The sequence below is a fragment of the Pinus tabuliformis genome, chromosome 9 (genome assembly GCF_031772625.1).
Source record: "Pinus tabuliformis cultivar Carrire ecotype Pingquan chromosome 9, CPIR1, whole genome shotgun sequence".
Taxonomy (NCBI): Eukaryota; Viridiplantae; Streptophyta; class Pinopsida; order Pinales; family Pinaceae; genus Pinus; species Pinus tabuliformis.
In genome coordinates, this window is record NC_142307.1 from 680667047 (window position 1) to 680680249 (window position 13203).

The following is a 13203-nucleotide window of genomic DNA, read 5'->3' on the forward strand; positions in this document are numbered from 1 at the left end:
AGGGAGATGAGGAGCAAAACATATAGGAGAATTAGTAATAGAACAGAGGATCTAGTAAAGACTCAAACTAGTGGGAGCATGACCTGATGAGGAGCATGGTATATATGAAGATGGGATCAAATCAATGACTAATGAGAAAAATGAACTAATTAGATTTGCAATAGGGAAAGAGGAAAAAAATGTACCTATCATAGGCGCTTGTAACGTGGTCACACCTCCCACTAAAGATTCTGGAATAGGAGCTTGTATCCCAACACTTTATTGTTGCACATACTCCTCCATCAGAATGGATTAATTGTCTTTTTGTTGAATATTCATCGAATACTTCCATGAATCAAGACCAATAGGATATTCCACCTTTTTCCCCTTTGAAAAAAAACCCAAAATTGAGACTTCCTCCACTTTTTTCTAAAATAAGGCAATGGACAATCCTTCAACATGTGATACGCTTCATGAAATTTATGACACTAAAATTGAATACCTTCATAATCTGGTATTTCTTATGATACATCCCATGTATGTGATGTTCAGAGCTGCAAATAGAACCTCACAAGTGTCCATATTAACCATAATGCAAGTTATTTCCATTCTTCCAATTTCTTTGAAGGATCTATCGACTTCTAAGAAGGACCCAACTTCTAAGTTATCCACTATTAATCAAAAGATGTCCTGTGACCTCAGAAGTCTTACCCAGACTGGACCAACCCCTAACTACTCTTTATTGGCATCAAAAAAAGAAGGCCGCCTCTTAAGCATAATCAAAGCTAACTCTATTCACCATACCCTACTTAAAACCCAACTAATGTTGACCATTGACTTAAATATAAGGGAAAATCATCCTCGTATGAGTATTTGAACCACTAGAAAATATAACAATTCCTTCTCCCAAACCGATTTAATCCAACCTTGAATATTTTCAGCTGACTAATTCCTTTCTTAGATGCGACTAGTTAGCACTTGCTTAATCATGTTTGTTATTGCCTCAAACTGCACTCCCTCTCCAAGAACCAAATTCTCTAATTCTACTATAACCTTGGTACATTTTACTTTCTTACCTATTTTTCCAAACCTTTTCACATCCCCAACACCCAAAAGCTCTTATGGGGTTTCGTCTTGGTAAATTTTCACCCTGAACCTCCTTATCACATTCCCTACTTCTTTTACATAGTCTAGTAAATCTCCTACAAGCAAATGTGTCTTCCCTCCATGGAAATCACCATTAAAAATATCTACATAATTGTGAAAAACACCCAAGCAAAGGATTCTGACCTCATTACCTCCTAAAAAATCTCCAACATAGCCAGTCCCAACTCTTCCCATGGTAGCCAAGAAACTGTCACAAAGAGACTCACCCACTTGAAAATAATTTATAGACCCTAAAGCTTCAATCGTCAGATGAGACGCCTTTGCAAACCCATTATTCACATTACCGACTTGATATACGAAACTCAGAGCATCTTGAGTGGAACCCACAATTGGAACTTGCAATGGAAATCCTTGGGACATAAAAACAATTCTTGCAAGATTTCGATCTAAGACCCTAGTGACAACTTTTTGAACCCCACTGTCAAACCATTATTTTCATCATATAGAGCAACTGAAGAAAGGGGATATAAATATTTTTAGGTTGTCATAACCGCTTCCAACATCTAAAGAGATGAGAATAACCCCATTTTCGGAATGCCAGGTATAGCCCTATCCTCCACCTCTAGAGTCTGAGATGGCGACTCCCTCCAGATGGAAATAGACTCAAAGGGGTGAGCAAAAATATCTACATCTTCATCCATCTTTATTAATAATTTTATTAAAACTCTAAAAGACATATAGCTATAATATATGACTTTATATGTGTGTGTGTGTGTGTGTTTATTTAATTTTATTTAGTAATGTGATATGTATAATATAAGTTTCATATTAGAGGAAGAGAGTATATAGAAAAAGAGTTTATTGGAAGCATGAAACTTTTATATAGTTATTAAATTGAAATATTATAGTTAAGAGGTGAGCCATTATTGTTAAAGTTCTTTTAATGTGATATATATATCACGATTTCTTATTTTTACTTCACCCATTGGCCTTGTTCTCTTAAGAGATTTGTCCTGTTGATGGTTCTTGTTATGGACTTGAAACGTCGACTGGAAAACGAAACTGTGCAGCATGTTTCATATTTATTTTCTTAAAATTCTACCCACAACAACCTGCAAACAATAATTATCTCCCTACATGGAAGGGATACTTGACATGAGATCCGTTTTCTCAAAAAGCTAAAAATAAAGATTGAGAGAAGAATGGTTGACCTAAACTTTCTTTTAATTTTTTTAGCTTTAGTTTAGTCAGCTTTTATCCTTCTTCCTTCATCTTATTTATACTTCACCCATTAAGCTTTTTCTTTCAAGTAACTTGTCTTGTTGATGGGTCTTGGTATAGACTTAAAATGTCGATTGAAAAACCAAAATGTACAGCATATTCTGGATTTCTCTTCTTCAAAAAAAATTGCATTATTATTACCATTTACTATTTAATTATTTTTATTCTTGAGTCAAAATTATATTTTATTATTATTATTATTTTATTTAATCTAAATTTTCACATCTTGTAATAGAGAACGAAAAGAAATTTTAAAAAAATGCAATATAACAAATTGAGTTGTTGAGGCCATGAGAGACATCTTAGTTAGTGATTGGAGATATTTTAGTAGTACCTTAGTTTTTTTTTTCTGATGTTTGTTTATTTTTATAAACAGTTTCTTTATTTTTACCTCAATTTTTATTTTATCTCAACGCCGATGTCTATTGAACAATTAATATTACTTTTTATTTTGTTACTTTTTGCTTTAGTTAATATTTTGTTTTATTATTGTTACTTTTTTGTTCTAACGCCTCATTACAACATTTTCACTATATGATTAAGGGAAGAAAAACAAATTTACAATTTAAATTAATATTTATAAGTATATGTATATTTTTACCGTTATTAATATTGTAAGATGATTTTTTAAAAAAGAATTGAGTTTGTAAATTTAGTTTGTCTGACATTTTTGATGGACACTCCACTAATCATCAAGGACATAAAAACTTCTAGATGATGTGAATTGGTGCGATTAGTTGAATAAATAGGATGGGGAAGAAATTAGTTGTTATAAGAAAAATTGAATTAATTATTAAAAAATAATCAAAATTCTTAACAAAAAGGAAAGAAAACAAAATGAAAAGAAGGAAATATTTTTTTTTTTCGTTTTTTCTTTTTTCTGAATTTGTCTACTCCTATATTGATACAAAATAAATTTACAAAGAGGCCACGGCCTCGAGAAGTCTAGCCCGGAGATGCGGCATGCTCACATTGCAAAGTTGAAAATTGTCCAAAGAGACCTACTGAAGACCGACCAGAAGGGCTTCTAGGAGCATGACCATGACTAGTACATAGAAAAATAAAACCCCATTATTGTAACTGAAACTGAAGACTGACCAGAGGTAATTCAGCGACCAAAACAAGATGACTGGGCCTGGGCAAGGAAACAGAGAAGCACTGCCCAAATCAAAACTGAAGTCAGACCTCAAAAATAGTTGTGACCGAAATCGAGACCAAAATACACAGCCAGAAAAATGTCGCCCACGCAGGGGAAACCGGCAATTTGACTTTGGAACAAAGGACTGAGCATGAGAACTGTTTAGCATATCATGGTGATAAAATAGGAGGGAATTGAGCACCTTCGAGCCACGGAGAAACAAAAACCATTGAACGCAAACCTGATTAAGTTTCATGAGAGGTGGAGGGATGCTCTTCAATGATGCAACACCCATAATTGTAGAGGTCTTCATCCTCAGAGGGATGGCCCTATTTGCTTGAAGAATCGCCACTAGTAGGGACGCTCGGACCAGCCTGATTATCCATTACCTGGGTTGCAATGCACTTACTCGGAGTCGGAGCCTTACTTTGCTTGTTATCAATCTGAGTAGTGCCATGCCTATCTTCCGCCCTCGTCTCCAGAGTCACCCCACGGGTCACGGAAACCTGACTAGAAGTAATCTCTCGAAGCTCAATGGTGACAGAGGCTAAGAAGGAGAAATTACTGAGAGTATAGGGGAACTGAAGACGAGCTGTATTAGATGGAGAATTGAGAGAGCGCGTTGCCGAATTAAGCTGCCCACGACCCCGTCCACGACCACTCCTGGTAATAGGATAGCGGTCAGAGCAGAAGTCCAAGGAGAATGACGAGGAATCCGTCGTGGAGGAGGAGGCTTGGCGGATAACTTGCCCCTGGGAACTTCCCCTCCTGCAACTCATTCTCTGGCGCAATCTGGGCATAGTGGGAAGAGCAGGAGGTTCAGAACGGGCTGCAATACTGTGGAGGCAGAAGGGGACTAAAAGTAGCTTAGCTTCAACACACAGAGGGGCGGTGGGAAGGACAGAGGACGAGCTGCTATTGAAATTGCAAAAAGGGCTGTGAGAAACATGAAGGCTCGGCAATAAATCCACCCAGTGATCTAGAGCCCAACATTTCCCTGGGCTGGTCCGAGAGCGCGGCTCTGCGACAGCAAGGGAGTGACGCGAGTGCAGAGGAGGAGCGCAAATGAGACCAGAAAGGGGCGCCATGATAGAAGAATGAATAGGCTGGTAAGGAGGGACAGGTTGCATTAATGCAGCATTGAAGTCAAGAGCAGAGGAATTAAAGACCGTAATTGTGTGAGGCCAAGTGGCAGTGGTAATAAGCCACGCGCCAACCCATTTAGCCGCCCACGTACCGATCAGACCATTAAACACCCGGATCCGGGAAAAAGAAGGAAAGAATTAGTCATGAGAAGAAAATATTAAAAATATGATAGGGTGGAGTAAAATTTTCTAAAACTTAGATTTTAAGATTTTTGACTCATAAAATATTAAAATTTTAATTTAATTTAAAAGAAATTTATACAAATTATAAATTAAATCTTTTAATTTAATTTTAAAAAATATTTAGAAAATAATAATGGATATAAAAATATTTAGATAATTGCAAATAATGTTTTTTTTTTAAATAATTTTCAATGAAACTATAAATCCTCTGCATAGTTTTTAACACCACTCAATAATTGGTACATAATGCTTTTATTTACTTTTTACTGAAGTAAAAAAAAACGATAAGCTTCGGGCTATGTGGAAGGCCTATTGATAAACTTTAATGTTTAAAAATTATTTAAAAAAAAGAAAACTTACTAAAAGTTAGTTAAGGCAACCATGGAAAATTGTGGGGAAAGGCACTAGGTGCAGGTTTCACTTACTAGATAGTTAGAGGAAAGTTACGCCCATCACTAGAGATAAATTAACTCTATTGGGAGATGATGTCAAGAGGGTATGGAAGGAAAATACCTAGGGCATTTCAAAAAGAAGACTAAAAAGTTTTAATTCCTCAACACATGACATTATGGAGGAAGGGGAAGACGCTATCAACTAGGGTATTCTTGAGCTCGATGGTAGGCTAGTGGAAACCTTATGAAATACTTAGAGTCTATAAGTCCCTGGATGGAATTGGAGGGTCTTGACGCCTGAGAAACAAACCTTGCTAGGTTGATTTCCATCAACTATTCTGGTAGTGGAAATTGGCATGAGGGGAGAAACGGTGTAGGTACCAATCTCGTTGGTCGGGAGGAGTGGGATTCTCCTCTATAATTTTCCCTAGTAGCCTAGTTCTAAACAAATGAGTATTCTTTTGTTATTTTCTAGAACTAGTATCTGTAAAAGAACAGATAAGTGTTCTTTTTGTTATTTTCTGTAACATGAAATGGAATTTGTAAACTATAGTGGCAACTAGTTTTTTCTCACCTACTACACCTTTTTCAAATTTTGTCAAATGATGTCAAATGTTGGCCAAAAATTGGAGTCGAAGTGAAAAAAGGTGAAAGAGGAGAACAAATATCAGAGGTCAAAAGCACGAGGATGAAGCCAAAACCAAAAGCCTATTTTCAAAGCCAAAAGGAAAACTGAGATTTAAAGAAGAGTGTCAAAATTTAGGACTTGATCACATCGGAACCTGATATTGGGAAGGTTGGCAGGAAAGGCATATTAGAGGTCTACATTTCAGAGGAAGAGGCCATCACAACACTTTTTATTTTTTTTTAAAAACTTCTGATGAGAGGGACTCCGGTATTTACTAGGACCTGGTCATGGAAAACCAAAGGGACCAACGGCGCAGAGCTGATTAGAGCACCTAAGTGTTGAGAAGGAATATCATAGGTTGAAAGCATTAGAACTCTTTCAGAAAAAGTTCTGATAAAGAGGGCTTTGGTATATGCTGGAAGATGGTCACAAAAGTACAAAGGAGGCCAACACAAAACCAAGGACATTAGGGACCCTTTCTCTCTCCTCAAAACTAAACACATGACAGTAGATAGTTGGTTTCGAGAAGTTGACAGGGTAGATTATGACAACATGATGTGGCGAGAAAAGGACACATGGTAAGAGATTTCAATGTTTTGGAGGTCCTAAAGGGACAAATCTGGGTGACATCTGTCACTACCCATGAGGCGCCACATGGATATGAGGACATCAACATGATGTCACTTCAGAGGTCTGCATTTCAGAGGAAGAGGCTATCATAACTCTTTTTATTTATTTTAGAAAAAATCCAATGAGAGGGGCTCCGATATTTACTGGAACCTGGTCATGGAAAACCCAAGGGACCAAGGGCACAGGGCTAGTAGGAGAACCTAAGTGCTAAGAAGGAATATTTGGGGTTGAAAGCATTAGAACTCTTTCAAAAATAGTTTTGATGGAGAGGGCTTCGATATATGCTGATAATAAGTCATGAAAAATCCATAGAACCAAGGGTGCAAAGCTGGGGCTAAGCACCGAGAGCTATGAGCCCATCGAAAGTGGGAGTTTTCGTAACTACAATGTTAATTCCTTTTTTGAAAACATCTGATGAAGAGGGTTTTAGATGCAAACTGTCACATGGTCGTGAGAGATCCACAGAACTTGGAGCCAAGGGAATATTTAACACCTAAGTGTTATGGGCCATATCGGGGATATGAATATTGTAACTCCTGTGTAAATTCAGAGTGAGCTCTCTAGAAAGCCATGGTGTTAAAAATAAGATTCAAGATGAAAATGTTTTGATGTAATTGGTGGATTATAAGTTTTCAAAATTTATTATGTTTATAGGAGTCTTCTTCATTGAATTTTTTCGAATGTTTATTAATTGATTTAACTTTTTTTTTATGATGACAAGAGTGATGAGGAGTACATGTTAACATTTTAGTTTGGTCAAATAAAATTAGATGCTTAGTGTTATGAGAATGTTTGTTAGTTGCAAATTTTGAGAGGCAGTTACTAAAGGATTAAACAATGAGTTTTTTTTTAATAAGTTTTCATTGAATGACCTATTAGAACAATGTAAGATTTGCATGATTAGGCATTCAATAGAAAACTTGCATGATTGGGAATTCAATGAAAACTTTGACAGAGTAAATTTTAAGATTTGTCTTTACAATTTTTGAATAATTGTTTGTATGAGGTTTATTTTAGATTTTTAATATTTTTTTGTAATTTTAATTTTCTTTTTTTTTGGGTTGGTGATTTCATGAATGTAAGGGAGAGTAAAATGGGATTTTTTTAGGTGTAATAAGGTTAGTATTAAAAAAGATTTATAAATTAGAGTTTTCAGGATAATGGATTTTTGAGATAAATGATAGTGGGAATGGGCGTGGAATTATTTATATTCTGGATCTTACTTCTCAAAACTTAGTGAAGGAAAGAACCATCAAATTGATTAACTAAAACATCCAAAGTAATCTCACAAAGAAAAATCACTTAAAAGACTTTATACCAAATAATCAAAATATAAATAAAAATAAATAATTTTTATAATATATATATATATATATATAAATTTAAAAGAGACCAAAAACATAATAACAAAATGCAACTTCTAATTATTTTTAAAAATAATTTTTTTTATATATAAATTTAATTTAAATTTTAATTATGGTGAGAAATGATTATTATTCTCACCAAATCTTAAATATCCATACATATTTTTCTCTCAAATACATATTCTCTCTCACACATATATTCTTTCTTTTGTTACAAAAATAATTACTATATCACATATAACTAGCACAACCACATTAAAAGCATTAATGTGGTTGATATAAGCCAAAGGTTTCATTTGTTTTTACCATTGATAAATATACCATTACTATCTACCATTTCTATCTACCAAAGAAACAATACCATTTCTATATATCGAAAAAACATTATTGCATTAAAAATATTAATATTATCATTATAATTAATAATAATTATTTCTTTATAATAATAATTATTTAATATTAAATGTTATTTATTATTATTTAATTTGAAATTATGTAATATAAATTTGAACCCTAGGAATATGAACCCTTAGATTAATAAACTCTAGGGATTGATATTACAAACCCGAGAGAATAATAAACCCAAGGGGTTAATACTAAATCCTCAAGGGATTATAAACCCAAGGGAATAATATTAACCCAAAAGATAGTAAACCCAAGGGATTATTTCTAAAAACCATAGTGTTTATATTCCCTTGGGTTTATAGTATTAATCCCTTGGGTTTATAATATCAATCCCTTTAGTTTACCAATGTAAGGGTTCATATACATAGGGTTTAATACTAAAACCCCAAGGGATTATGAACCAAAGGCAATAATATTAACCCAAAGGATAATAAACCCAATAGATTAATAATAAAAACCTAAGGAATTATTAACCCAAGGGAATAATATTAAACCCTAGGGATTAATATTATAAACCTGAGATATATAAACCCTAAGAAAAATATTATAAACCCTAAAATAAACATGGTTAACAATGGTTCATTTTCATTTTAAGACAATGGGATTTATATTAAAACAAGGTAGATAATGGTTGACCATGGTTGATATTAGAAACTGAATGGAATAATAAACCCTAGGGATCAATACTAAAAACCCAAAGGACTATAAACCTAAGGGAATAAAATTAAACCTTAGGAATATGAACCCTTAGATCAATAAACCCTAGGGATTAATATTAAAACATGGTAGACAATGGTTGACCATGGTTGATATTATAAACCTAAGGGAATATGAATCCTTAGATCAATAAACCTAAGGGATTTATATTATAAACCCAAGGGATAAAAATTATAAACCCAAGGTATATAAATCCTAAGATAAATATTATAAACACTAAAATAAACATGGTTGAGCATGTTTGATCATGGTTAATTTCCATATTGAGACAATCCTTGTCACAATGTGACATTGGAACATGGTTGACCATGGTTGATTTTCATATCGAGACAATCTTTGTCACAACACGACATTGGACTATGGTGGATCATGGTTAATTTCTATATTGAGACAATCTTTGTCACAATGTGACATTTGACCATGGTTGGCTATGGTTGACCATAGTTTACCATGATTAATATTATAAACCAAAGGTTATAATAAACCCAAGGGCTTGATAACATAAACCCAAGGGATTAATACTAAAACCCTGAGGGATTATGAACCTAAGGGAATAATATTATACCCAAGGGACGAATATTATAAACCCAAGGTATATAAACCCTAAGATAAATATCATAAACACTAAAATAAACATGCTTGAACATGGTTGATTTCCATATTGAGACAACCCTTATGCATTGGACCATGGTTGATTTACATATCGAGACAATCTTTGTCACGATGTGATGTTGGACCATGGTTGACCATGACTGACCATGGCTGGCCATGGTTGACCATGGTTGACCGTGACTGACCATGGTTGGCCATGGTTAACCATGGCTGACTGTGACTGACCATGGATGACCATGGTTGGCTATGATTGACCATTATTAACTATGATTGATATTATAAACTCAATGAAATAATAAATATAAGGGATCGATATTATAAACCCAAGGGATTAATACTAAAACCCAAAGGGATTATGAACCAAAGGGAATAATACTAAACCCAAGGGAGAAATGCTGAAAACTCAAGGGATATAAACCCTAAGATAAATATTATAAACACATGGTTGACCATGGTTTATTTTCATATTGAGACAATTCTTATCACAATGTGACGTTAGACCATGGTTGACCATGGTTTATTTACATATCGAGACAATCTTTGTCACAATGCGACATTAGACCATGGTTGACCAAGGTTGATTTTCACATCGAGACAATATTTGTCACAATGCGACGTAAGACCATGGCTAACCATGGTTGATTTATATATTCGAGGCAATCTTTGTCACAATGCGACGTTAGACCGTGGTTGCCCATGGTTGATTTTCATATCGAGACAATATTTTTCACGATGTGACATTAGAGACGATGTGTAATATATTACATATATCTAACTATTTATAAATTCAACATCCTCCACTAAAATGATTATTAGATCATTAAAATAATATCAAGGTTTCCAATACTGGATGGTCAACCAAAGTTTAAGGTTTCCATCTCAACTTAATTATTTAGAGAATTATAAGAGTTTTTAGGCATTGAAATAATAAATGCACAAGGCACACATCATATTGAACGATATTTTATTCATAAAATTTGTATTGCATAATTCACATTATCTTTTGAAAAGAATATGAGACATTGTTTATGTGGAGTTGTGAGATTTTTTGGTAAAAATCTTGATTTGTATTGTTTAAACATGTGTTTTGACTACATATATGGATTCAACGCACTAAAAAACCCCTAGAGCACTTTGATTGTGCAAAGTTCGCCTTTCAAATTTGTGATTTCAATAAATTTTTATAAAATTCTAAAAAAAATAAATTAAAAATTAACCAAAAATATTAAATTGAAAAATTAATATAGTATTAAAATTAAAAATATAATAAAAAAAAAATTTATATATATTATTTTTAGAAAAATGATAATTATATAATTGCAACTAAATAATAGCATGAAATTAAAAATATATGTTACACCATGTTATAATATTATTGAAAGATTCTATTTTATAAGAGGAATAATAACATGAAATTAAAAATATATGTTACAACATGTTATACTATTATTGAAAGAATTTTTTATAAGAAGAAAATTTGAGGGTTGTCACCGCTTCAATGTTATATCTATGTATCTCTATTGTTTTTGGATGGTTGGAAAAATCTAAGTTATCCAAGAAAAAGGGAGCATTGTCATGATCGTAACTTTCCATTCTTGTTTAATTTTAATTTTGAGTTATTCTTGTTTAATTTTGATTTTATCAACTCATTGGAAGGAAGGAAAATGATTTGACTTCCTAAGATTTACATGTAACATTTCTATGAAACGTATGGGAAAGTTTATGGAAAAAATGACTTTGAAAATGGACAGTGTCATGACCACTTTTGGGAATACACTATATCGTGATCAAGATTATTCCTTCCTATTTGAGAATCTTTCACTGCTTGTAATGATTTTGTTATCCTCCCAATCTGAATCAATTTTCTCACAAATAATATAGTGAAGCTTTAGTTATTATACAAGGTCAAGTATATGACATATTGAATTAGAAAATTAATGTTAAATGTTTAATTTATAATTTACATATAATTTTTTTTGTTATATGTTTAATGTTGTAAAAATTAAGTAATATATATATATAGATAATTGGATAATAATTTTTTTTTAATAGATGAAATAAGTTAAAGTTTAAAATTCATAGGTATTTAGTAGTAGGAGTAAAAGTCTTCTTTTTAGGGATCACTAGCAAGTAATTCCAGATGGTATAACAATAATGAGTCAAATAATAACCAATGATAATTGTACCTACTATTAATTTAACACGAGTTATGATATATTTTTTTAACTATTCAAAAAATAAATATAAAATTGGCCAATGTCAACCATGTTTATTTTATTTTAATATTTATCATAGAGTTTATATACCTTAGTTTATATAATATTAATCTTACTATTTATATTCCTATCAATAAAAGTAAATTAATTAATATTAATAATTAGTTTTTATTACTATTTAATTAAATATATTTATTTTTATATATTTATCAATAGCTTGTGTGTTAGATACAAATGAAACCTTTGACATATATTGTCAGACCAGGAGGTAACTCTTCAAATCAAATCATAATATTCATTCAGGTTGTTCATTATTATATAGAAAAGGGAGTGATTGTTCAGTTCATCTCCCGATGACTCTCCATCTTCTCTATTATTTATTTACACTAATTACAGTTTTTCACCCAATCCCTATGATTAGGTGTCAACATCCCCCCCCCCCCCCCCCAATCTGAAGGGATGTTGGTGAGTCCAAGCATCGTTCTGAATCTTTCAAGCTTTTCTCTTACATGTGCTTTGGTGAAGATGTCTGCAATTTGCTCATTAGTGGAACAATGGAGGAGATGGATTGTTTTGGCCTCAACATGATGTCAAATCAAATGATATTTAGTATTGATGTGCTTCGTTCGATCATGGAACTTTGGGTTCTTGGCCAACTTTATTGCCGAGGTATCGTCAATCATGAGTGGAGTTGATTGTACTTGTTTTACTTGCAAATCTTCAAGAATTTTTCTGAGCCACACAATTTCTTTTGTTGCCTCAGCTGCTGCCACATATTCTGCCTTTGTTGGAACTGATTGTTTGTGTTATCTCCAGGAGATAGCTCCTGATCCAAGATTCATAGCATAACCTGAAGTAGATACCCCAGTTTCTTTGTCTCCATCGAAGTCTGAATCAGAGTATCCAATCAAGCTGAAGTTGACCACCTGCGTATACTTGATTCCAAAGTCTCGAGTTCCCTTCAAGTACTTTAGAACTCTTTTTGCAGTAGATCAATGTCCCTCACAAGGATTTTGCATAAACTTGGAGAGGATTCCAACAGCAAACGAAATGTCTGGTCTGGTAGTAGTTAGGTAGTTGAGACTTCTTACAAGTTCTCTATACTTTTTTGCATCCTCAAATTCTTTTCCTTCAATGGATGTGAGATTTAAGTTTTGTTCCATTGGAGTACTCAGAGGGTTGCATTTTGTCATGCCAAACCTGTTCAATAGATCTCCAGTGTACTTCCTTTGAGAAAGGAATATGGATTTCGGATGTTGAGTTACTTCAATACCAAGATAGTAATGAACATAGCCCAAATCAGTCATTTCAAAACCTTTCCTCAATTCCTTCTTTATGGATGCAATGTAGCTCTCATTGTTCCCTATCATCAAAAGATCATCTACATATACAAAAAGATGTACAGT